General features: G+C 45.5%; 1 protein-coding gene across 1 annotated transcript in view; it reads left to right on the top strand.

Annotated features, from left to right (window-relative positions):
• Positions 1-650: 650 nt before the first annotated feature.
• The window catches only part of PAIP2 (poly(A) binding protein interacting protein 2), a 26,168-nt gene continuing 17,369 nt past the window's right edge, over positions 651-9,449 (top strand). The window contains exon 1 of the mRNA XM_023514639.1: positions 651-805. The gene's annotated coding sequence lies outside the window, so the exon portion shown is untranslated. The remainder of the gene's footprint in view (positions 806-9,449) is intronic.

Raw genomic sequence — 9,449 nt, 5'->3', positions numbered from 1 at the left:
CTGGACTGGCCTCCTTTCTTTTAGGACTCTCACCCAGATTCTAACCCTAAACATCTCAAGAACCATTTGTATTTTTCGTTTGTACGCCAAGATCTATCTTCAAAAAGTGTTCGTTTGCCTGCACATTTCAGAATGCAGGTGCTTGCGCATCAGTTATTAAGCCTCAGTGAATGTCTGTTTATTATGATTACGTGTCAGGATCTTGATGTGACTCTGTCTCTGTTAGTATGACATCGTGTATCGCTTTTACTGTGTAGTCTGTCTGGGTCTGGGCGTGCGAGTGGTTATGCCCTTAAAACGTTCCTCTTTGATGTCTGTGTGCGTTTAAGGTCTGTAGGAGTCTGTGTCTGTTCACTATCTCAGGATATTCTTCAGTATCTAGCTCCCCCACTCACTGTGTCCAATCATTTTTGACGTTTGGGCGTGTGTGGGAACAGTGGCGTGTCCTCACTCTTGCCTCGGTGAGAAAACATGACAGAGGACTCCCGGTACAACCGGCGTTCTACCGCGAAGCGCAGGTAAGGCCTTTGCGCATGCACACGTACGCAGCCCAGGAGACTAACTCTTCAGAGTCTCGCGTTCTCTCGCGCGCTCTCTAGTGGCCTCGATGGGTAGCGCTGATGGAACCAGAGGGCGGGGCTGGAGGCGGCGGAAGTGAAGTCACTTCCGGGCTGGGGTGTTTATTTGGACTGGAGAAGGGAGGCGGCGGGCGAAGCGCACGTCGAGCGGGGAAGCGGCGCTGCCTGTGGAGATCCGCGGAGGCAGATAGGATTCGTTGGCTGCCGTCCCCGCTGCCGTGCACTGGGTGAGGGAGCCCCTCGGGCAGAGCGGCGACAGGGTTGCGCCGGCCCCGGTGATCGAGAAAGAGCACCTCGGCGACAGCTGAGGGGCCTTATGGGTTCCTCGGATTGTTGTCCACCGAGCCTTTTATGGCTTCCCTTGTTTGTTGCCTTTTTCCACTAAGTCTGAGGGATGAGTTTGGGCCGACTTCCTCTCTTTCTTGTCTGAGAAATGGCCGTCGTTTTTTTTCTCATTGTCATTATTATTTATGATTTGGATCTCGCAGCCATCTATCCGGGTACTCGGTGGCGCGCGCGGGTTGCCGGGATAGCGCTTTCTCGCGTTCCCAATTCCCCTAGTCCTTTCTCCCTCCGCCCGTATCCTTTCCCCTGCCCCCAGCTACCACCTCGGCAACAAAGCTCATTGTTTCTATCCCCTTCACGCCTGCGCGTCGCCACGCGCAGCCCCTGCTTGCTGCGCGTGCGCGCTGCTGCCGAGTCGGGGGGTTGCGGGAGAGAAAGGGCGGAGGGACTGGCGTGGTGGGAACTCTCTGTAATCGTCAATGGGCCTGTACTTTTCTGATCTTTTTTCTCCCATTTCTTCGCCTTCTCTATACCGTATTTTTGGTCATGTGGTAGCCTATGCTCCGGATAGGAGAAACCTTTTGGGTCCTGTGAATTCTCCAGGTTGGCTTTGAATTAGATGAACTTTAAGATCCCATCCAATTTATGTTCTTTGACTCTGATTCTCTTACCTCTAATAATGTTCTGTGCTTACTCCCCTGCATCCCCATTATCCCCCCAAACAATATTAGTAAATAAAGCTTGTGGTGAGTTATGTCCTCGAAATATTTGTTGCAGCGGCCAGTAGTGATATTTTCTAGTGTCTCTTAAAAAGGGCTTTATCTGCTTCCTTTTGTTGTCTTGCTTTCCCTGATTTAGCAACCCCATCACATCATTAAAAACCTCTAACTCTAGAAAGGATTTATTTATATGGCTTCCAGTTTGTCTTGGCAGAAGGTCTGTCATAGCCGACAGCCTTTGACATTTATTTCAACAGAAAGCAAATTTTCATTTGCATATGCTGGCTAATCCTGTCTTGTAATGCGATGACATTGTTTTCCACAAATTTCATTAGAACAGTTGATCAGATGTAGGTTTGCATTTTCATTAAGTAATCTTTGATATTTCATCCACTGTAGGTTATGTTTCCAAATAGGAAAATGTTCTCTGTAAGGATTTTTTTTCTTTTTTTTTGAGACAGTCTCACTTTCTCGCCCCCAGTGGAGTGCCGCGGCAGCGTCACACTGCTCACAGCAACCTCCAGCTCTTGAGCTTAGGTGATTCTCTTGCCTCAGCCTCCCGAGTAGCTGGGACTGCAGGCGCTCGCCACAATGCCCGGTTATTTTTTGTTGAGGTTTGGCCAGGGCCGGGTTTGAACCCGCCATCCTCCGTATATGGGGCCAGCGCCTTACACACTGAGCCACAGGCGCCGCCCTCTGTAAGGATTTTAATGGGACTCCAGTATTTACTATTTTGTGATTTTGTTTACAATTTGTGAAAAAAAGAATGTTTGGGGCAGATTAGTCTGTTTATACTGCTTGTTAATTGTGAACTTGAACAAAAACTACTTCTCGCTGGCTGGGCACGGTGGCTGACGCCTGTAATCACAGCACCCTAGGAGGCGGAGGCAGAGGAGGGTGGATTGTCTGAGCTCACTGGTTGGAGACCAGCCCAAGCAAGAGCCAGAACCCGATCTAAAAAATAGCTGGTGGGTGTGGCGGGTCCCTGTAGTCCAGCTACTCTGGAGGCAGAGACAAGAAGATGATTTAAGCCCAAGGAGTTTGAGGTTGCTGTGAGCTGTGATGCTACAGCACTCTACACAGGGTGACAACTTGAGGCTCTGCCTCAAAAAAGAAAAAAAAAAAAGGGAAATGGGAATCCGCTGTAAAGGTTAAATGGTAAATGATGCATATTATTCCTTAAGAGCTCAAATTGAGGTAGGTAATTTCCAGCCCTTTTCGGACAGAGTAATTTTTATAGCAGGCTTTTCTTTGAATATGTACTCCGTACCTTATTCAGGTTTTTTCTCCCTACCTTATTCAGGTTTTTTCCTTCATGACGTGAGTGTGGTGCTCCAGTTTTATCTTTTTTTTGAGACAGAGCCTCAAGCTATCTCCCTGGGTAGAGTGCTATGGCATCATAGCTCACAGCAACCTCCAATTCCTGGGTTCAAGCAAGTCTCCTGCCTCAGCCTCCCAAGTAGCTGGGACCACAGGCGCCCGCCACAACGTCTGGCTATTTTTTGGTTGCAGCCATCATTGTTGTTTGGCGGGCCTGGGCTGGATTTGAACCCGCCACCTTAGGTGTACGTGGCTGGCACCTTAGCCACTTGAGCCACAGGTGCTGAGCCGCCTGGCTATTTTTTTTTATTATTATTATTTTATTTTTTAAATTTTTATTTATTTATTGCAGTTTTTGACCAGGGCTGGATTTGAACCCACTAGCTCCGGTGTATGTGGCTGGTGCCCTAGCCACTGAGCTACAGATGCCAAGCCAGTCCAGCCTTTTTTAATGAGAATTTTTTTTTTTTGAGACAAGAGTCTCACTTTGTGCCCTCAGTAGAGTGCCTTGGCATCACACCTCAAAGCAACCTCAAACTCTTGTGTTTAAGTGATTCTCTTTGCGTATCCTCCCAAGTAAGTAGCTAGGACTACAGGCATCTGCCCCCTATGCCCCATTATTTTTAGAGATAGGGTCTCGCTCTGGCTCAGGCTGGTCTTGAACCTGTGAACTCAGGCAATCCACCCACGTTGACTTCTAACAGTGCCAGGATTATAGGTGTGAGTGACCTTGCTTGGCCCTTTAATGAGAATTCTTAAGAGATAAAACTAAGGGAGAAAGATTGTAAAACCTAAGAAATTTTTGTATTTTAAAATTCTATAAACAGTATAAAAGGACACTGTTTGAAACTAATATCTCTAAGAGGCATTTCAGGAGGGAAAAAATAAAATTTTCTAAAGATGTGAGTGTGTAGGTTGAATATGTTTGCTAACTTCCAGGCAGCAAACCTATTTCCTACTAAACACTGAACATATTTAGTAGGAAAAAAATTAATTCTTTATCTTTTTTGTTTTTTTGAGACAGAGTCTCACTATGTCACCCTTGGTAGACTGCCGTGTGGCGTCACAGCTCATAGCAACCTCCAACTCTTGGGCTTAAGTGATTCTCTTACTGCTGCCTCCCAAGTAGCTGGGACCACAGGTGCCCGCCACAAGGCCCAGCTATTTTTGTGTTGTTGCAGTTGTTTTTTGGCCCAGGCCAGGTTCGTACCTGCCACCCTCAGTTTATGTGGCTGGCTCTGTAACTATTGTGATATGGGTGCTGAGCCAGAAAAAAATTATTCTTACCTAACTGAAATCTTATGAAATTTATGAGGTTAAACATTAAAAAAAAAATTTTTTTTTTTTTTGAGACCGTTTCAAGCTGTCTTCCTGGAGAGAGTGCTGTGGTATCATAGCTCATAGCAACCTCCAACTCTTGGGCTCAAGCGATCCTCTTGTCTCAGCTTTTTCTATTTTTAGTAAAGACAGGGTCTCACTGTTGCTCAGGCGGGTCTCAGATTCATGAGCTCAAGCAATCCACCCACCTTGGCCTCTCCGAGTGCTAGGATTACAGGTGTGAGCCACTTCCCCCCGCATAAAGGAATATTTTACATAAATGAAAATTAAACCAAAACAAAGGTGTTAAGGTAGGGGAAGGGGAAGATGATGGGTAGAAGAAAAGGGTGAGCAATGATTCTAGTCAAACATAAGTAGATAATAATGTGAGTTGTTAAGTATTCTATTAAAAAATTATTTTAAATGATATGTTCTGTTAAGCTAAAACCTGATAGCATGAATCTAACAGTGCTAAATAATTTCCACAAAACCTAGAAGATCCCTGAAGGAGGAAGTGGGTAAGTAAAATTTTTTCGTTTTTATTTTTATTTTGTATTTTTTAGAAACAGGGTCTCTCATTCTGTTGCATGGGCTGTCTTAGCTCACAGCATCCTTGAACTCTTGGACTCCCAGAGAGCTGGAATTATAGGTGTTAGCCACTGTGCCTGGCCAGTAAAATTTTCCCTTGTCTGGCTAATCAAATTATTCTAAAAGTCTTGCCTTGGATAGCAGCAGATTAGGTATACTGGAGAAGGAAAAGCATTCTGAATGTTCTGTTATTTGTTTATTTATGAATGAGTGAATGACACAGAGTCTCTATCACACTGGATGGAGTACTGTGGCATCATCACAGCTCACAGCAACCTTGAACTCTTGGGCTCAAGGGATCCTCTTGCTGTTTATTTTTACTTTTTTTTTTTTTTTTTTTGAGACAGAGCCTCAAGCTGTCCCCCTTGGGTAGAGTGCCGTGGCATTACAGCTCACAGCAACCTCCAACTCCTGGGCTCAAGCGAGTCTCCTGCCTCCGCCTCCCAAGTAGCTGGGACCACAGGCGCCCGCCCGGCTATTTTTTGGTTGCAGCCGTCATTGTTGTTTTTTGGCGGGTCCGGGCTGGGGATTCGAACCCGCCACCTTAGGTGTACGTGGCTGGCGCCTTAGCCGGTTGAGCTATAGGCGCCGAGCCTTTTACTTTTTTTTTTAAATTATTTTTATTTTTTTGTTGTTGCAGTTTTGGCCAGAGCTGGGTTCGAACCCACCACCCTCAGTATATGGGACTGGCACACTACTCGCTGAGTCACAGGCGCCGCCCTATTTTTACTTTTTATTTATTTATTCTTTGCAGAGACAGAGTCTTTATCGCCCTTGTTAGAGTGCTGTGATGTCACACAGCTCACAGCAACCTCCAATTCCTGGGCTTAGGCAATTCTCTTGCCCCAGCCTCCTGAGTAGCTGGGACTACAGGCACCTGCCACAACGCCCAGCTATTTTTTGTTGCAGTTTGGCTGGGGCTGGGTTGAACCTGCCACCCTCATTATATGGGGCCGGTACCCTACCCACTAAGCCACAGGTGCCACCCTATTTTTACTTTTTATTATTATTTTTTGAGACAGATTCTCACTATGTTGCCCTTGGTAGAGTGCTGTGGCGTCACAGCTCACAGCAACCGCAAACTCCTACGCTTAAGCAATTCCCTTGCCTTAGCCTTCCAAGTTGCTGGGACTACAGGCTCCTGCCACAATGCCCAGCTATTTGTTGTTATTGTAGTTTTTGTTTTTTAGCAGGCCTGGGCAGGTTCTAACTTGCCAACCCTGGTGTTATGTGGCCAGCACCCTAACCACTGAGCACAGGCACTGAGCCTTTTTATTTTTCTTTTTTTTTTAAATGATTGTGCTACTTCTTGCTCCTTGTGTCTTGTTTTTTTCCTCTGGGTTTTGTTACCTTTATTACTGTTCATTGCCTTGAGAAATTGCTTGTGAACATCCCTAAGGATTAGGGTAAAAATGCCTCCTTTCCAAGAAGCTTTACTTTTTTTGTGTGTTTGTTTTGGTTTTTGAGACAGACTCTCAGTCTATCACCCAGGGTAGAGTGTCGTTCATCATAGCTCATAGCATAGCAACCTCAAACTCTTGGGGTCAAGCAATCTCCTTGCCTTAGCCTCCTGTGTAGTTGGGACTACAGTCTCCTGTTGAAATGCCAAGCTAGTTTCTTTATTTTTAGTAGAGATGAGGTCTCACTCTTGCTTAGGCTGTTCTTGAACTCCTGAGCTCAGGCAGTGTACCCCCCTTGACCTCCCACAATGTTAGGATTACAGGCGTGAGCCACTGTGCTCAGCCTGTGTTACATTTGTTTATACTAGGCAGTATCATTCAGACACTACCATTCAAAATCATCTCATACTCAGTTCATGATTTAGGATGTTTTTGACCACCTGGGTGATGAAACTCTGTCTCAGCATCCCCTCCCACCCTTTTTTTTTTTTTTTTTTTTTTGAGACGGTCTCACTATGTTGCCCTTGGTGGAGTGCCGCGGCATCACAGCAACCTCAAACTCTTGGGCTTAAGCAGTTCTCTTGCCTCAGCCTTCCAAGTAGCTCAGACTACAGGTGTCCACCACAATGCCTGGCTATTTTTTGTTGCAGTTGTCATTGTTGTTTAGCTGGCCTGGGCTGGGTATGAATCCGCCAAGCCTCACTGTATGTGGCTGGTGCAGTATTGTGCTATAGTTGCTGAGCCTCCCTCCCACCTTTTTCTCTTGATTTGTTTGTGCTATCTCAACTTGGGCAGTGGAGGTTGCTTTTGGTTTCCCCTTACCCTCAAGCATATGGCTGTTTGAAGTCATAGCTTAGAGTGAGAAGAATCTACTAGATTTCTCACCTTTACCTCTATGCCTTTCACCCCTGTGAAGTAGAGGCAACTCAAGCCCAATGGACAAAAATCCTCAGAACAAAGCAGCTTCAATGTTTAAAAGTTCCATTTTGCTCTCTGAATTCCCACTTTTCTCATCACATTGGCTTTAGTGTTTTTATTATTTTTTTTTTTTTTTGAGACAGAGCCTCAAGCTGTCACCCTGGGTAGAGTGCTCCAACTCCTGGGCTCAAGTGAGTCTCCTGCCTCAGCCTCCCAAGCAGCTGGGACCACAGGCGCCTGCCACAATGCCCGGCTATTTTTTGGTTGCAGCCGTTGTTGTTTGGCGGGCCCAGGCTGGATTCGAATCTACCACCTTAGGAGTATGTGGCTGGTGCCTTAGCCACTTAAGCCACAGGCGCTGAGCCGGCTTTAGTGTCCTTAAGGACTTTTTTCTTTTCTTTTTTTTTTTTTTTAGAGACAGTCTCACTTTGTCACCCTCAGTAGGGTTCCGTGACATCACAGTTCACAGCAAACTCCAGCTCTTGGGCTTAGGTGATTCTCTTGCCTCAGCCTCCTGAGCTTTTTTTCTTTTTTTTGAGAGGTGTCTAACTCCGTCACCCAGGCCGGAGTGCAGTGGTGCCATCAGAGCTCACTGTAGCCCCCAACTCTTGGGTTTAAGCAGTCAAAGTCTTTCAGGTAACTGGGACTGTAGGTGCAAGGTACCGTGCCTAACTAATACTTATTTTTTGTAGAGATGAGGTGGCTATGTTGCCCAGGCTGCTCTGAAACTCCTGCCTCAAGCGATCTCCCACCTTGGCCTCCCAGAAGTCCTGGGACTACAGGTGTGAGCCAGTACACCTGACCTTCCTTTAACTCTTTATACATGGGTGTTGTCTGTTTAAAGTCTTGGAGCATATTTAAAGTCTTTGTCCAGTAAGTTTGATGTCTGGGTTCCTTTGAGGACGGTTTCTTTTAACTTCTTTTTCTCCTATATATCTCTTAAGTTTTTCAGCATAATTTTTGTTTGTTTGGAGACAGAGCCTCACTTTGTTGCCTTGGGTATAGAGTGCTATGGCATCATACCTCACAGCAACTTCAGACCCTTGGGCTCAAGTGATTCTCTTGCCTCCCTCATAGTTGGGATGACAGGCACCCACCACAACACCTGGTTACTTTTTGAGATGAGGTCTTGCTCTGGTTCATGCTGGTCTCAAACCTGTAAGCTCAGGCAATCCACCCACCTTGGCCTCCCAAGTGCTAGAATTACAGATGTGAGCCACCGCCCTCAGCCTTTCAACATAATTTTTTCTTGTTTTATTTTTTTGAGACAGAGTCTCAAGCTGTCACCCTGGTTAGAGTGCCGTGACATCACAGCTCATAGCAACCTCAAATTCTTTGGCTTAACCTATTCTCTTGCCTCAGTCTCTTAAGTAGCTGGGACTACAGGTGCCCACCACAATGCCTGGCTATTTTTATTTTTTATTGTAGTTGTCATTGTTGTTCAGCAGGCCCGGGGTTGGATTCCAACCTTCCTGCTCTGGTGTATGTGGCTGGCGCTCTAGCTGCTTGAGCTACAGGCACTGAGCCTCAACATAATTTTTGTTGAAAATTGTATTTTTGGCTGGATGTGATGGCTAACGCCTATAATCGTAGCACTCTGGGAGGCTGAGATGGGTGGATTGCTTGAGCTCATGAGTTGGAGACAGCCTGAGCAAGAGACCTCTTCTGTACTGAAAATAGAAAAACTGAAGCAGGAGTATTGCTTGAGGCCAGGAGTTCAAGGTTGCTGTGAGCTATGATGACCCCATAGCACTCTTCCAGGGCCACTGAGTGAGACTCAGTCTCCCCCAAAAAGAAAAAAAGTGATATTTTTTAGAGGGAATTATCTGATGAGAGGATGGCATTTTGAACATTATGTAGTGCAAACTCAGGAAATTTGATTTTCCCATCTCCTCAGGATTGTTGCTACTTATTGTAATTGTTTATCCTTTTAGTGACTTTTCTGAAATAGTTTTGTGAAGCTTGTATTTTTGTGTGTTTGGCCATTGAAGTCTGTCTTCGATTAGCTTGTCTTGCCTCAGCTTGGTGATTAGTGATTTAACAAAGAGTTCCTTAAAATGCCTTTTTTTAAAAAAAATTTCCTTGCTTATTTTTTATTTTTATTTCTTTGTTTTTTTTGTTGTTGTTGAGACAGAATCCCACCCTAGGCCCCTGAGCAGAGGGCAATGGTGTCATAGCTCACTGCAACCTCAGACTTGGGCTGTGGGCATTTCACTGTCTCAGTCTCAGAAACCGCTGGGATTATAGGCCCTTGCCATCTGGCTAGGTTTTTTTTTTTTTTTTTTTTTTTTCCTAGTAGAAATATACAAGAGTGCCTACTCATG

Source organism: Otolemur garnettii, unplaced genomic scaffold, assembly GCF_000181295.1.
Source record: "Otolemur garnettii isolate 467f Iridium unplaced genomic scaffold, OtoGar3 scaffold00003, whole genome shotgun sequence".
Taxonomy (NCBI): domain Eukaryota; kingdom Metazoa; phylum Chordata; class Mammalia; order Primates; family Galagidae; genus Otolemur; species Otolemur garnettii.
Note: the sequence above shows the minus strand (reverse complement) of the source record. Positions and strands in the feature narration are given on the sequence as shown.